Source organism: Lissotriton helveticus, chromosome 4_1 (genome assembly GCF_964261635.1).
Source record: "Lissotriton helveticus chromosome 4_1, aLisHel1.1, whole genome shotgun sequence".
Lineage (NCBI taxonomy): Eukaryota > Metazoa > Chordata > Amphibia > Caudata > Salamandridae > Lissotriton > Lissotriton helveticus.
In genome coordinates this window covers 455618346-455634041 of record NC_136063.1, presented here as the reverse complement: position 1 = coordinate 455634041, position 15696 = coordinate 455618346, and positions in this window count along the sequence as shown.

The following is a 15696-nucleotide window of genomic DNA, read 5'->3' as shown; positions in this document are numbered from 1 at the left end:
ACATTAGGGATAAGGGGCCAGTTTTTTTACACTAAACTTGTTTTTGCACAAAACGTTTTTCACTTTCCATTGCAGATGCTGTAACGATCGTAAATAGGCTTTTGTTATGTATTAGACAACTGATAATGAGGTTCTCACTGGGAGGAGAGGAGATGGTAGAAAACACGACTCGTTGGAAGAACTGTCTGAACCAAAAGATTTGATCAAAGATTCCATAGAGCAATGTGAAGACGTGAGAAACTGGAGTTTACCAGATCCCAGAGTTTGCTGGAAACGAATTGGTTGGTGGGAACGGGAATTCAAGATTTATTGCTACTGATGTTTGTGGGAATTATATTAGTTTGTGTTCCCTAAATTACTCAGGAGATAGCCCATCAGTGTCCTGCCCAGAGAGGCTTCTTTCAGAGAGCTCCCCTTTCACATCTAGGGAATAGGTACGAAGAGCTTGCTGTAGAACTTAGGAAGCAGATCTTAGGGATGTATGCTGATTTGAGACGATACTTTCCTGTTTAGTAATTTTCATTTCTTGAGTGCTTCATGCCTATGCATTCTTAGTCTCTCATCAAAGCCCTTCATTTGAGTTTCTGAAATTGACACCTTATCTTGTCTTTTGCAAAATATTGCCCTTTATGCCATATATGCCATTAATTTAGATTAGGGATTTTTCTTTATGGTACAAACTTGCAGTCTTTTCTCGATTCTTTTTTTAATTCTTAATAATGTATTTTTATATCTTGTATTGAAATATCGTCTAATGGATAAATTGAATCTGTAACAATGATAACTACATTCAATACTTACTAAATGAATAAATTGATTTGCATCAATTTGTTAATAAAACCCGCTGTACTCGCACACATCATCACATTATCAATTCTCATGATGCCCAATTGGACTTTACTGTTCATGGTGTTTGATGTAAATGATTGCTCTTTTTCATTTCTCTTTGTTGGCCAGCAAATGTCCATAAACGAATCGGCGGGTGTTATTTAAATGATTGCACTCGAAGATTAAGAAACCAGAATTCCCGCTCCGGCAGTCCCATAACATGATAACTGCATGCCAGTGGTCATCACACTGGACATGGAATCACTACCCGACATAGAATGAAAACAAAGACAACATCCTTCCAACCACAGACACTACACCGTGTAGCATCCTACTCATGGATGCAAGAGCTTCAGAACCCCACAAAGGGTAGTAAGAACTATATAATTGCTGCAGTACAATACAATTGCATGTGATTTATCTGCACATGATAAACATGAAGAACGAGTTTATTAAACACTTTGGATCTATCCAGTCCAGTCTCAAATATTTGTGTAAATTGAAAAGTGCAAATGGGCCGCCTAGTTTGTGTTCGACTCCTGTTTTGAGTCTTCTGTTCAGAAAGCAATAGCAAAATCAATTTCGAGGTTGTTTTGTCGTGCGAAACACAGTTCGAATATGGACACCAAAGTTATATCTTCCAGTTGAGAGGTCAGGTTTATGAATACTCAGGAAGGGCTACAGTAAGAAATAGAGGATTTGACTATATTCTGGACGTGGCTCGCCCTCGTGCTCTTAGCACAGTGATGAGGAAGTGTGTCATACCCCACCCCCATTTGTAATACATATTTAGCACATGGTACTTTAACTACAGTGCCGACGCAGATCTTGTCACTGTCCGTAGCCATTAAAGTAGTCTCACTAGATGCAGGAACTGAAGAAAATGTTTAAAACTGAGCACTGAATAAGCAGCAGCTGGTGCGTCCAACTAGAATGATGCTGTGTGCTTATGTTGATGGGAACAGCTGGTGCCCTGAAATGATGCCATGAGTATATTCAAATCATGGCACACAGAGGCACACTGAGAAGGATTAAAATACAAGTTACTGGAGTAATATAGGGAAAGCACCATCTGCAGGCAAAATGTGCGCAGCAACGGGGCCTTCTTTCTGAGAGACGTGATAACAACTGACACTTTGCACTCACACTTAATCTACTTTCAGAAGATGAGCATTGCGCGTGGCCGAAGGTGAACAAGTAGCCCCGTGTCTGAATCTTGCAAATGTAACAAGCATGAGTCACCATACCTAAATGCAATCAAATTTACAAGAGGACACTGTGAAACGTGGACTACATGTGTCTATTCGAAGGTAAACACAATGTTTCATATCGGTTGTTCAGTATCATGACATCGAAAATACATTGAGCTGGTTACAGGTATTGTTTTATTAATAGTTACTTATTTACATTCCTTTGCACTAATGTATATAAATTACAAAACCAAAGGGCATCAATCAAAACACTTTTTTTGGGTTGGCTTCATAGATTGAGCAATCAATTGTAAAATCACATAGACCTCATAAAAACATAGGGCCTTTAGATCTCGGCGGATGGGTAACTCCGTCACAATGGTAACAGATATCCTATCCGCTGAAATATAGATCCCATAGGACATAATGGGATTTATATTTCGGCAGACGAGATATCCATCACTGTTGCCACGGAGTAACCTGTGTGCCAAGATCTAAATCAGGCCCATATTTACATTAACGGAATTGTATGATTTTGTTTTAAAAATTTCAAATCTCTTGAAATTTCCCAGGTACAATTGGATACCAGCTGCTCATAATCTCACATGACATCACAGATGACATAAATTGGTAGATATTTTACATAAATAATCCAAGAAGAAAGGCCACGAGCAAGACAAACTGACTGTAATCATTAACAGTACAAACGACTACAAAAACATACACTTTCCAGTGGTGTATATATATATATATATATTCACTGAAAAAACCATAGGTTACAGCCACGTTATAGTTAGAAATTAGCATTTAAAAAACCTTTGAAATTCACTGAAAAAACCGTAGGTTTTACACACGTTATAGTTAGGAATTAGCATTTAAAAAACCTTTTAAATTCACTGAAAAAAACGTAGGTTGGACACATGTTATAGTTAGCTGGACATTTCACTTATATAAAACCATTGAAATTCCCCCCGTTATAGTTAGTTCAGCTAACTATAACTCACGCGCCCGCAATGCACTGCTGATGACATCACATATTACATCACTCATGACATGGTCAGTGACATCACTCATGACATCACTGATGACATCTCAAATGGTTTTTTCAGTGAATTTCAATGGTTTTGTAAATGAAAAATGTTTAACACCTTAGGAGCTTGTAAATAAACCTCCCCAGTGCTGCGCTGTCCATTATCCAGTGCTGAACTGGACGTCCAGCGGTCGCACGCAGCACTGGGGAGGTAGTGCCCGTGACGACCGTTGGCCGACGGCAGCACTTAAAGGGTTAATGTAATAATTGTTATATTTTTTATACTAATTTACTATATTATTATACATTTTTTATTTTTAGATATATTATTTTTTAAATTACATTACATATTTTTAATATAAATTGATAAAAAAAATGTGTACACCTCTCTGCAACGCAGCCCCCTGACGCGTTTACAGATGGGGAACTAATTCCCCTTGCATACTGGGGGTCCCTGGGGGCCAACTAGCCCACCAGGAACCTCCAGTATTCCCCAGGGGGCTGCATTGCAGAGAGGTGTAATGAGTCCACACCCTTTTTTACACCTCTCTGCAGCACAGCCCACAGGTGCGTTTGCAGAGGGGGAACTAATTCCCCTTGCATACTGGGGGTCCCTGGGAGGCAACTAGCCCACCAGGAGCCTCCAGTATGCTCCAGGGGGCTGCATTGCTTTGCCCCGGAGGGCGGCAGTCCCTCGGGGCAGTGTGGGGGGGGGGATTGGGCACCCCCCACACTTCTTTATCACTATGCCCCCACAATTTGGTCCCCCTGGGGGGTAATTTTTAAATAAACATACCGGGTTTTTAAAAAAAACATTTGTGGCCTTGGGGGTCCTTGTGGGACCCATGAGCACGCCTAGGGGGTCAGGGTGCTTCTACCCTGCCCCCTTTTTGTGTTCTACATGTTTGTTTTTCTGCTTTCTTGTGCCTCGGTCTACCGAGCACAAGATGGCTGCCAACACTTCCTGGTTTGAAGTGTTGAAAGGCAATGAGCATGCAGCTTGTGCTCGAGAAGTTTTAGAACTCAAAAAGGGGGCAGGGTAGAAGCCGTGTCTAAAGGTCCTATGGAAATAAACACATTTTGGGACCCCCCTTTTTTCTCGGCCCCCGCTTGACGAATCTACCCGAGACTTTCAGGATGGGGCGGAGCGGAGCTGGCCAAAATTTTGGAAAATTATACACAAATTCCTCAACCGGCGCCAGAGTTATTCCCAATAGAATGTTGCGGATTTCCTATGGAAACTAGGTCCTAACTATAACTACCTACTGGCGACCGCCAGTAGGTAATATATATATATATATATATATATATATATATATATGTATATATATATAGATTATAGTATATTACCTACTGGCGGCCGCCAGTAGCTATATATAGTTAGGACCTAGTTTCCATAGGAAATCCGCAACATTCTATTTGAAATAACTTTGGCGCCGGTTAATGAATCTACGTGAATTTCTCAAAGCAGATGGCCCGTTACGCTCCGCTCTTTCCCTGAAAGTCTCGGGGGGGATTCGTCAAGCGGGGGCTGAGAAAAAAGGGGGGTCCCAAAACGTGTTTTCCCCATTTTAATTTCCACAGGACGATTAGACACGGCTACAGCCCGAACCGCTGAACGGAATTACACCAAACTTGGCAAAATGGTAGGGACTGGTACGCAGTAGAGCCTTTTCCATATTTGATGAAAATCGCTCCAGTGGTTTTTATGAAAATTAACTTACAAAAAATATATATATCTATATGCGCGCTTCGAGCGCTTTGGGTACGCAAACGGGTAAGCGCACCCGGCACGCCACGGAAGTGCGCGAGCGAAAAGCTGATTGGCTCTCGGGTGTCTGTGAACATTCCAAACGGTCCGGAGAGTCCGCCATCTTGTGTCTCGGTAGAACCGAGACACAAGAGGTGAAAAACAAAAGGGAAAAACTTTAAAAGGGGGCAGGGTAGAGACCCCCTGATCCCCTAGGTTTTCTCAGGGGGGCCTAGGAGGACCCCGAAGGGCAAAAAAACTATTAGTTTTTGGGGGGGAAATTTCACGGAGTACTCTCAGGGCTCGTGTACGGGTGCCCGTACGGGTGCGCGTACCCTGAGCGCACCAGAGAAAAAAAATATATACATATACAGGAAAAACATTAAAAAATAAATATTACAAAAATATAGAATATTGGAATAATTAGAAAAAATTATAAAAATTAATAGCTATAAAAATTAGCTATACCCTGAGCGCACCAGAGAATAAATATAAAAAAAAATATACAGGGAAAAACATTCAAAAATTAATATTACAAAAATATAGAATATTGAAATAATTAGAAAAAATTATAAACATTAATAGCTATGAAAATTAGCTATTAAAAAAATTTAAAAAACGTAGGTTTCAAAGTCGTTATAGTTAGGAACCCATAGGCCTGCTCAGCTGGTCCCACAAGCATATTAACATATTTAAACGTTACTCGCTAACAGAATTAGCATTTAGAAAACCTTTGAAATTCACTGAAAAAAACCATAGGTTTCACACCTGATGTAGTTAGAAATTAGCATTTAAAAAACCTTGCAAATTCACTGAAAAATCATAGGTTTCAGGCCTTATATAGTTAGGAATTAGCATTTAAAAAGCCTTGCAAATTCACTGAAAAAACCATAGGTTTCAGGCCTTATATAGTTAGGAATTAGCATTTAAAAAACCTTGCAAATTCACTGAAAAAACCATAGGTTTCAGGCCTTATATAGTTAGGAATTAGCATTTAAAAAACCTTGCAAATTCACTAAAAAAAATAAAAAAAACAAAGGTTTCAGGCCTTATATAGTTAGGAATTAGCATTTAAAAAACCTTTGAAATTCAGTGAAAAAACCATAGGTTTCAGGTCTTATATAGTTAGGAATTAGCATTTAAAAAACCATTGAAATTGCTCTCATATAGTTAGTTGTACTAACTATATTTCGCGCGTCCGCAATCCACTGCTGATGATGTCACATATTACATCATTCATGACATGGTCAGTGACATCACTGATGACATCTCAAATGACATCACTGATGACATCACTGATGACATCATCCACGTGACAATCACATACACATTTTCATACACTAGTAAAATCTTTCATCACTCTTTGTAAAATACAGAGTATCATATTTGAATCCATTGACACAGCAATACACGTATCTAAAAAGCCACTCAGAGATTCCTAGATGTATACACACATCTAATCACTTACCTGTAGATTCACTCATACATGCTGTCAATGAACAATAGAACACTATCAAAAATACTTATACACCTATATCGATATTACACACCAGCACACAACCTATTCACATATGAAGTTATCCTACTCACTTATGCAAACAATGGATCATACTTACATACTTACTTAGCTACACACTTATACAAACACCACTTCATCTATTCATTTAGATAGTAAGTCATAATTAGTGTATTATAAAATCATTATTACAAGTATACAGTTATCCATATAGTCACTCACACAATCATTGAGTCTTATGTATACTTATTTATATACAACAACTGACACATACACTGCCTTTTATTTTTCTAGTTAGTTGGACATGTACCATTGAGAAATATATTTGCTCATCACCACACCCATAAAGATATTCACTCACCCAAATAACTGTTAGAACATGTAGTTTTAACTTCATATATCTACTGAATCTACTATTCACACATCTTTGGGCAGTCACACGCCCCCCACAGAACCACACACACATTCACTCTCCCATACAAATACTCAGTTAACTAATTAATAACTAATATAGACTTTCACATAGCTAGTAACCAACTGGAGAACCAGTTTACACAACAACTGACAAAGTGATACAGATATTCACACAGTTTAGTCACTATCCACTATATTTAGTGAGACACTATAAATTGTTAAAGTAAACAGTGTATTACACTGCTACTAAATCCTCCATCCAAATATTTATTTTTATATATCCACTCATTCTTCAATGCAAATTGCTATATATATATAATGCATATTTAAATAACGAAGCAAACCACATTCACATTCACTGGATGATGTCATCAGTGATGTCATCAGTGATGTCATTTGAGATGTCATCAGTGATGTCACTGACCATGTCATGAATGATGTAATATGTGACATCATCAGCAGTGGATGGCTGGTGCGCGAAATATAGTTAGTACAACTAACTATATGAGAGCAATTTCAATGGTTTTTTAAATGCTAATTCCAAACTATATAAGACCTGAAACCTATGTTTTTTTCAGTGAATATATATATGTTTATATATATGACTGAAACTCCTCCCAGAACTGAAGAAGCAGAGGCCACAGCGGGGGTAGCGTTGGAGACACTTTAATTAGCAGAATCGGCATAATGCATTTCGGCCTAACACAGCCTTCCTCAGATGCCTTTATATATATATATACATATATGTATGTATATATATATATATAAATAGATCGAACTCCACAATCCTGAGATGCGTGAGACCAAAGGCAAACACGAAAACAGGAACAGACCACAACGAAGGAAGATAAGAAATTAAGGTGCCTTTATTCCACAGAAGGGTAGCAGCATGACGCGTTTCGTCCGGGACACCCGGACTTGATCACATGACTATATAAATAGATATATATATATAGATATAGATATAGATATATAAATATGTGGGTGCACTAAAAAACAAAAGGTTAAAGTGGAGTTTTACATAAGTAAAGTAGTAAGATATTAAGATATGTTAAGCAAAACATGAGGTAATTAACTGAAAATATATGTTTAAGTGGATTTATATGTAGTCATCTAATAATCCAAAAGCTAATCTTTAAAAAACAAAAATCACTGAAATTCACCAATTATACATAACTGACCTGAGTATAACGTGCACCACCAAATATGTCAGAAGTCATCAGTGATGTAATATGTGACATCATAAGCAGTGCATAATAGTGGTGCAAGTTATACATAGGTAGACTCCTGCTGGAGCGCAAGGGGTCACGGGACCGGCACACAAAAAAACTTTTTTATTTCAGTGTTGAGCCAGGGTGTCAAAGTACTCATACTCTGATGCCTTACCTGTTCAGTGCTAATGACAAGGTGAACTCGTAATGAATAATGAGATTTAAGAAATGTTAGCATTGAAGGTGTTAATATATTTTTTTATTATTTCAGAACACAGGCACTGTCGTGTCTTTGTTGTTGAAGCACAACAGGAGTCATCAGTTTCAATCAGGTACCTTTATTTATTTCGATACCGCTCTCGATCTTGCGTCCTGCCTCCTGCCCAGTTCCTGGCTAACTCCCGCCCCCCACTCCTCGACCAGAAGTGGTGTCCGGTTCATTGCTCCCTCCCACCAGTCGGGGTCCAGTGTCCTAGTGCCCAGGTCACGACATTTCCCCCTTTTTTGCAGAAAAGACAAGAGAGATTGTTGATGCCAAACAATTGTTGAGAGAGAGAGAGAGAGAGAGAGAGAGAGGGAGAGGGAGAGAGAGAGAAAGAGAGAGAGAGAGAGTACATTTGTCCTCATCTCATTTCTTCAATCAGTCTCTTTGGTCTTTTGCACTCTCTTCTCTGCCGTGTGTCTCCGTTGTCCATCTGTGCGTCCTCATCCTGTCTCATGCCTGTGTCTCCTGTTGCGATCACTCCTCCGCATTCATCCACGATCTTGAGTTCCTTGTGGTCACAGCCTCAGTCTTTTTTACTTGATGCTTCTCCATTAGGTGGATGCTTTCTCGCCCTGTGTCTTCTTCCACAGCCACAGCATCGGACATCAAGTATAGCCGTTCCACGTTCTCTTGCACCGCGTCTCCCTCAGATTCAGCCGATGAGCTGCTGTTTGTCATTTCCATGTGCCTGGCATATCTGTTTGTCATTATTTGGGGTCTTCCAGGTCTTCCTCTCTCACTTCTGAATTGGGTGCCTAGACATCCGCCTGCGAAGTGATTGCTCCTGTTGCATTTCCTGCATTCCAGTCCTCATCTGTAACATGCTTTTTCTTGTTGTTTCCTTGTCTGTTGCTCATTGTTTTCCTTCTTCCAGGTGTTCGTGCGGCTGCTTCCGATCATGCTGTTTGCTTGTTCCATTCGCCTCTCCTTGCACAGCTCCATCTGCTTAGCTTGCGCCGTCGCCCTCACTACTGCCCTGGCCATTGTTAGAATTTTCTCCAGCGAGGTCGGTTCTTTCAGAATTCGTGTGCGAAATTCAATTGATCGACATCCCTCAATGATGCGCAAGTGAATCGCTTGTTCGTCGAACTTGTCAAATTCGCAGTGTGTGACCAGTTTGCGCAGTCTTGTCGCAAAGTCATCAAGGGATTCGTCTGTGTGCTGAAATGCAATTGCGAAGGTGTATCTCTCAAAGTCAATGTTTCTTTGTGGATCAAATTTGTCTGAGAGGCACTTTATTAGCCCTTTGTATGTTGTTGTTTGGTCATCTGGGAATGTCACTAGTAGGTCGTCTACTTCGTCACCTACAAGGTTTAAGAACAGATCGAGCTGCTTGGCGTCTGTTACATCTGTGGCGCGCATGTATCGTTCAAATTTGCGAACCCATCGCTCCCATCTGATGCCTACTTGTGGTTCAGATAGGTTGAATGGAAGTGGTCTGCGGTATTGGGCGCTCTGCTTGTCACTCTCTTGTTCGGTCATTTTTGGGCTTGCGGTGCCTCTTTCTTTTCTTCTCTTTTTCTTCCCTTTGTTTGACCTTTATTTCTGCTGTTTCTTTATTTTCTGTCTTTTGTCATATTTACTTATTGTCAGCCCACTTTATCTCTTCTTTTTGTCGTATTGCTTTCTTTCTGTTCTGTGTTTTTGTCACTTTTTAGTCATTGTCAGCTCACTTTGGCCTTTATTGTACTTCTTTGGTCCTTGTTCCTCCTTTTTCACTCTTTTTCTTGTGCTTCCTCTTTTTGCCTAACCTAAAAATGGCCACCGGGCCTCTCCCGCTTCCGATTGGCTGAAAACGGCTGATCCTTAAATGGCCACCCAAATCTCGCGGGCTCGTGGGACCTTTTCAGGTACCGCCTGACCTCAAAATGGCCGCCTGGTCTTCCGCGACTCTGATTAGCCGCTTTGCCTGATTTCAAGATGGCCACTGGTGCTCTCGTGAGATCTCCCGTTGGATTTCTTTAAAGTCTCGCGCTTGTTACTCGGGACATCGGGGGCTTCTTACCGGCTTTCTGATACGGCCGGATGATTTCTTTCTTTCTTCACTCGCTGGTCCTGTTGCGGCCGGGGTGGGCTCCCGTGCCGTACTTCGCTCAGTCACTCGGACCAGGATGGGCTCCTGGCTCCGTTATTCTCTGCAGCTGGGCACTGGACACACGTGTGATCCTGTTCCGCAGACCCTCGTCTCCAGTTGTAGTGTCTTTGTTGTTGAAGCACGACAGAAGTCATCAGTTTCAATCAGGTACCTTTATTCATTTCGATACCGCTTTCGATCTTGCTTCCTGCCTCCTGCCCAGTTCCTGGCTAACTCCTGCCCCCCACTCCTTGACCGGAAGTGGTGTCCGATAAATTGCTACCTCCCACCGGTCAGGGTCCAGGGTCCTAGTGCCCAGGTCACGACAGGCACCGAGTTCCAGTGTCCTGACAATCAGATGCCTCCAACTCAATCACCCTCTCACAGGACCTCTGCAACATTCACTCTCAATTCTTCAGCAATAAAATAAGCATCATTTACAGCAAACTCTGCAAACAACTGAACCCGACAAACCTCGCCAAACAACTCCCTATCTCATCCAAAAAAACAATGATAACCATTTGGCTCATCATCACTTCACATGCAACTGAGGCCACCATGAAGTCCATCCACTTAGGGGCCCCATCAGAACCCGGCACAAACAACGCCTACTCTAATGGACTGCAACCCATCAGCAGCATGCATGCACCCATTTCGAATGCCTCCACCTTTTTTGTGACCATGTCAAATGCTGGGAAACACACAACAGTCTCCCTATTGCTTAGTAAACCATTTGTGGGCTTCTCAGCGCTTGGCAACTACAGACTGATCTCCCTGCAACCATTCCCAGCCAAGGCCTTAGTGACAATCATCAACAGACACCTCACAGACTACTTCAAGAACCAGCAGCTACATCAAACCACTCAGTTTCATTTCAGACCCAACCACAGTGACGACACGAGATTATAAAAATCATAATACACAACACATTTACTGATTAAAGACAAAAAAAGCTGAAAGTGCACTTTGCACGTTAGACACCATGGGCCAGATGTAGGTAAATCTATTTTACCGACACTTAAATACCGAATTTTACCGATTCGGTATTTAAGAGTCGGTAAAATAGATGTACCGAGATGTAGGTAAATCCAGATGTGGATTTACCGATTCTTTAAAAGTCGGTATTTACCGATTCGGTAAATACCGACCTGTAATGCTCCATTCATTCCTATGGGCTTTGAAGCCCATAGGAATGAATGGGGCATTACAGGTCGGTATTTACCGATCGGTAAATACAGATTTTTGGCAAGGGTGCAGGGGGTGTCACTTTGACACCCTCTAGCACCCCCAAAAAAGGTTCGGGGGCCATATGGCAGGCATACCTGCCCTAAGGGCAGGTCTGCCTGTCATATGGCACAGGTGTGCATGCACACATTTGCATGCACACCTGAATCGGTATTTCACCATCAAATTGAATTTGATGGTAAAATACCGATTTCTTAGGCCTTGTGGGACTCATAAGAGTCCCACCTACATATCGATTTTACAGATTCTGTAAATATACCGGTCGGTAAATTTACCGACCGGTATATTTACAGATTCTGTCAAATTACAGGTCGGTAAATTTACAGAACGGTAAATTTACCGATTCTGCCCCCTACATCTCAAATTCCTTTTACCGGTCGGTAACGGCCGAATTCGGCCGTTACCGACCGGTAAAACCCTACCTACATCTGGCCCCATGACACATGAAACTGAGACAAGTGTAGTAAAAGCACCAAAAGAGTGTGCTTTAAAATGCAAGATGAAGATAACATACATACAAAACAATGCTAATACATATAAATAAGTTGCACTAATGAGAATTTCCTATGAACATGTTGTTTATTAACGTTTATTGATGAAATTGTGCTATTAATAATCTGGCTTAGTGTTTCTAATGCCTTCTGTTAGAATGCACCATTTAGAAATGTTGGTGCAAAAATGTGTAGTAACTAGGTACAATCTTGATATTTTGCATAATAATGCTAGAGATTCTATAGTTTATGAAAAGTAAAAAAGCTAATTTTGTAGTATGAACGTAGAAAATTATATACATATATGAAATATGTGTGGTTATAGGGTATTTCTAATGTTAGCTATTTCCATGTAATAATGTCTGGTGAAAGTTCTACATATTCCTTAATTGAATTGATTTTATTATATTATAGTTGATATTGAATTAGAGTTATTTCATTTAAAATGTTTAATGCCTATTTAAAGGCTTTTTTTTAATGCTTTTTCTCTAATGCTGACCTTTTTACCCTAACCAAATACAATGGTCTATTAACAAACTAGTGAAATGTTATTTTATTTGTTCTGTACGTGTATAATTTTCAACATTCCTAAATGTTTCTTCGACGTTCACAGTGAAATATTCCTGTGGGAACAGGATTTTAGGCATTGCTATGGATGGATACATTGTTTTTCTTTTTCACTAATGTTAGGCCTATGTGGACTTTCAAATCTTTTGTTTCTAGTGTAGAAAAGCAACTTATTGTTGCAAGTGTCCAAGGAAACATTATGGGATTCGAAGCATAAGACTAAGCCTGTCTGGTGAACTCTGTTCTGTTTGTGGAGTTTGCAGAGTTTTTTGCACTCTGTGCTCTGCATAGTTTAGAAATTCACAGTTCCGCATAGCGGAGCATAGTTTTTTCCTCGATCCCGCTCATCAATGGTAAATTGGTGAACGGGAGCGAGGAAAATACAATACTGGACCACTTCCCAGCGAGATTTCTTAACGCGGGTGGTCGCGCATGCTCGCTACCGCTTGTACTGAGAAACCTTCCTTCCTTACTTCTACTCGAGTGGCAAAAAGAAGCAGCGCTGTGCAAGATGCCATTTGCGCTGATTTTACAGCACAGGAAAAACACCCAGCACTAAAAATCAGTGTGAACTGCGCTTGGTAACACACTCCGCACTCGCAGAACTCCACGTAGCTTGAAGGTGTTTGTTTTGTCACTTTGCGGAGAACTGCATAGCAGAACTCTGCGAACACTGCCCAGGCTTACATATGACAGTCTTCGATGGTGGTGGGATGCAACATCACTGGAACTTTGTTAGAGACTTTATAAAAAAAGAAACTCCAAAGGAGGGGCAATGCCTTATTTTTTCTTTTCCCATTGCGAGAGGATGCTATGCTGATTGATTTTTGATAGTTACTGAGAACTATTGTCTTACTTTTGGACTGCTTTGCTGATGCTACAGTCAGTAGCTGATGAACTGAAACCTTCTTTGCCAAACCATTTCAATTCATGTTCCTTTATTTCTTTTGCTCTATGCTAATTGACTAGCCCTTATTGGACTGTAGATCTGAACCTTTCCCCGTCATTGTAGGATTTCACCTGTTAGACAAATGAACTAGCCTCCTGCCTTTAATGATAGTGGGATTCTGTAACTTTGCAAACTGATTTTCATAACAGCCATCCGATAAAGCTGTTTGGCACATTAATGCAAGCTGTGATAGTCTTAACTAAAATTCTCAAAAGATTGCTTATGGCTACAAATTTTGAATCTTTAATACAATAACCAAATTAATCTAATACCTGTTTGAGACTCTTATTGAGCCTTGTTGGTTCTTCCATTTAAACTGTGCTATTTTGCAAATGATTTAACCATGCTGTAGAGAGAATCAACAAGCTCTGTCAGAACATCAAGTATTACTTCTCTTGTTCTATGTTGCTGTTGCAGAGCATTTGATCAAAATTTCAATTGCTTGACATTGTATAACGTCCTGTGAGGATAGAATTTTTTTGTTCCAATTTGTTGATTTTGGTAATCATTTTGTCTCAGGTAATTTTGTTTAAGTTTTATATTTTAATTCATAACCTCCAGTTTCTTTTGACATTGTAAACCCTTTGAATAATTAAAAACAAAGTTAATCTTTTAGTTACTCCTTCCTATCCTCCACAGCTCAGTTTTCCAAAGTCTCCAACTTCTTACTCTGCATAAAGATAGACACTGATATAGTAAGTATAAAACATACCACTTCTTCTCTGAAGCTGGCTGTTTCTACCCAGAGCCCTCAAAATGTTTTGTTCATAAAATACATTGATAGGCCATTTTGAGTGCTGCATCTTTTGTTTGAGAGTAAGATTGGATGAAATAATAAGGAGATGCTTCGTTTGTGGTTGGAGCCCAGGGCCCGCTTTAGCACTGGTGGTGCCCAGTGCAACAATCTTTGTTGGCGCCCCAACATTCTTCATGTATTCACTCACTACTACCTTCCAATGGAGTCCCTAATCAATCCTTAGCCCCTCTCTCACATTTATTTTATAGTGCCACTCTTCCCAATGTAGACTATCAGAGTTCAACATTAAATTGCAAACATATACAGAGACCATAAACCATAGTAGTGTGAAAATCAATGTATAGGAAATGTTACTTAAGATAATAGGGGTGACAAGATGTAGGAGTCACAAGTCATCCATACTGGTAGGCATTATATGTTAAGAGTGACGAGTCTGGAGAAAGAAATGGCAGATTAACAAAACTTTTATAATGCACAAGAACCAAGGTTGCTGCACTTCCTTATGTGAAAAGGATAGATCACAATAGCACCATATCTACCAAGATATGGTGCTGTTGCTCTCTCCCCTACTGTAGGGCACCAGAGGCTGCCTTGCGCCAAAGTACACACCTTTTCACTACAGTGCTTTTGTGATGTCTGGGTTAGACTTTATACTGGAAGGGTGCCCTTCCAGCATAAAATTCTAGGCTTTTGTTTAATTTTAAAGCAATTTGTATTTGTGTTTTATAATTAACAAGAAGGAACATGTGGGGTCCAGGGTTGAAAAATGCTGTACATATGAGTAGTCTCTGGGCAAATGTAAAATATAAAATGGTAGCCATAGAATAAGCATTGGAGAGACCCCCAACTTGGTTACTAAGGTATCAAAAGAACGAAAAAAACAATAACATATCAGGAGGTCAGAAAATAAATGAGAGAAAGAAAAGCAGGGAGATTTGCAAGGGGAGGAGAAAGAGTAGGAAAGAGTGATGTAGTAGGACAGAAATGTGCAGGTGGGGGGTAGGCAAACAAATATTTTTTCCAACGTTACGTCTGCCCCGAGGAGGCATAATTTTTCGACACCAAACGCTGTTCATCAATGTTAGTAGGTAGGGATTAGTGTTAAAATGCATGGCGAGCTCATGGGAATGTCCATATACGCCCATGGTATACCTTCTTGACATAAAGTAACGCATATTAATACTTTGTGTTAATTTAGGGTTTCTGTCCAACACAATTTAGGATGGATTGGTGCTGGAAAGTAAGCCTCAAAACAACACTTTTTTAATATAATGTGAATATATCTTCACCCTTGTGATGCAAACCAGGAAAAAATTACTAGGAAATTCACCCCCTCAATGTAACACGATTAAGGCCTCATTCATATAAAATTGTATTGCTAACCAAATTAACCTTTTTAGCAACTTTAG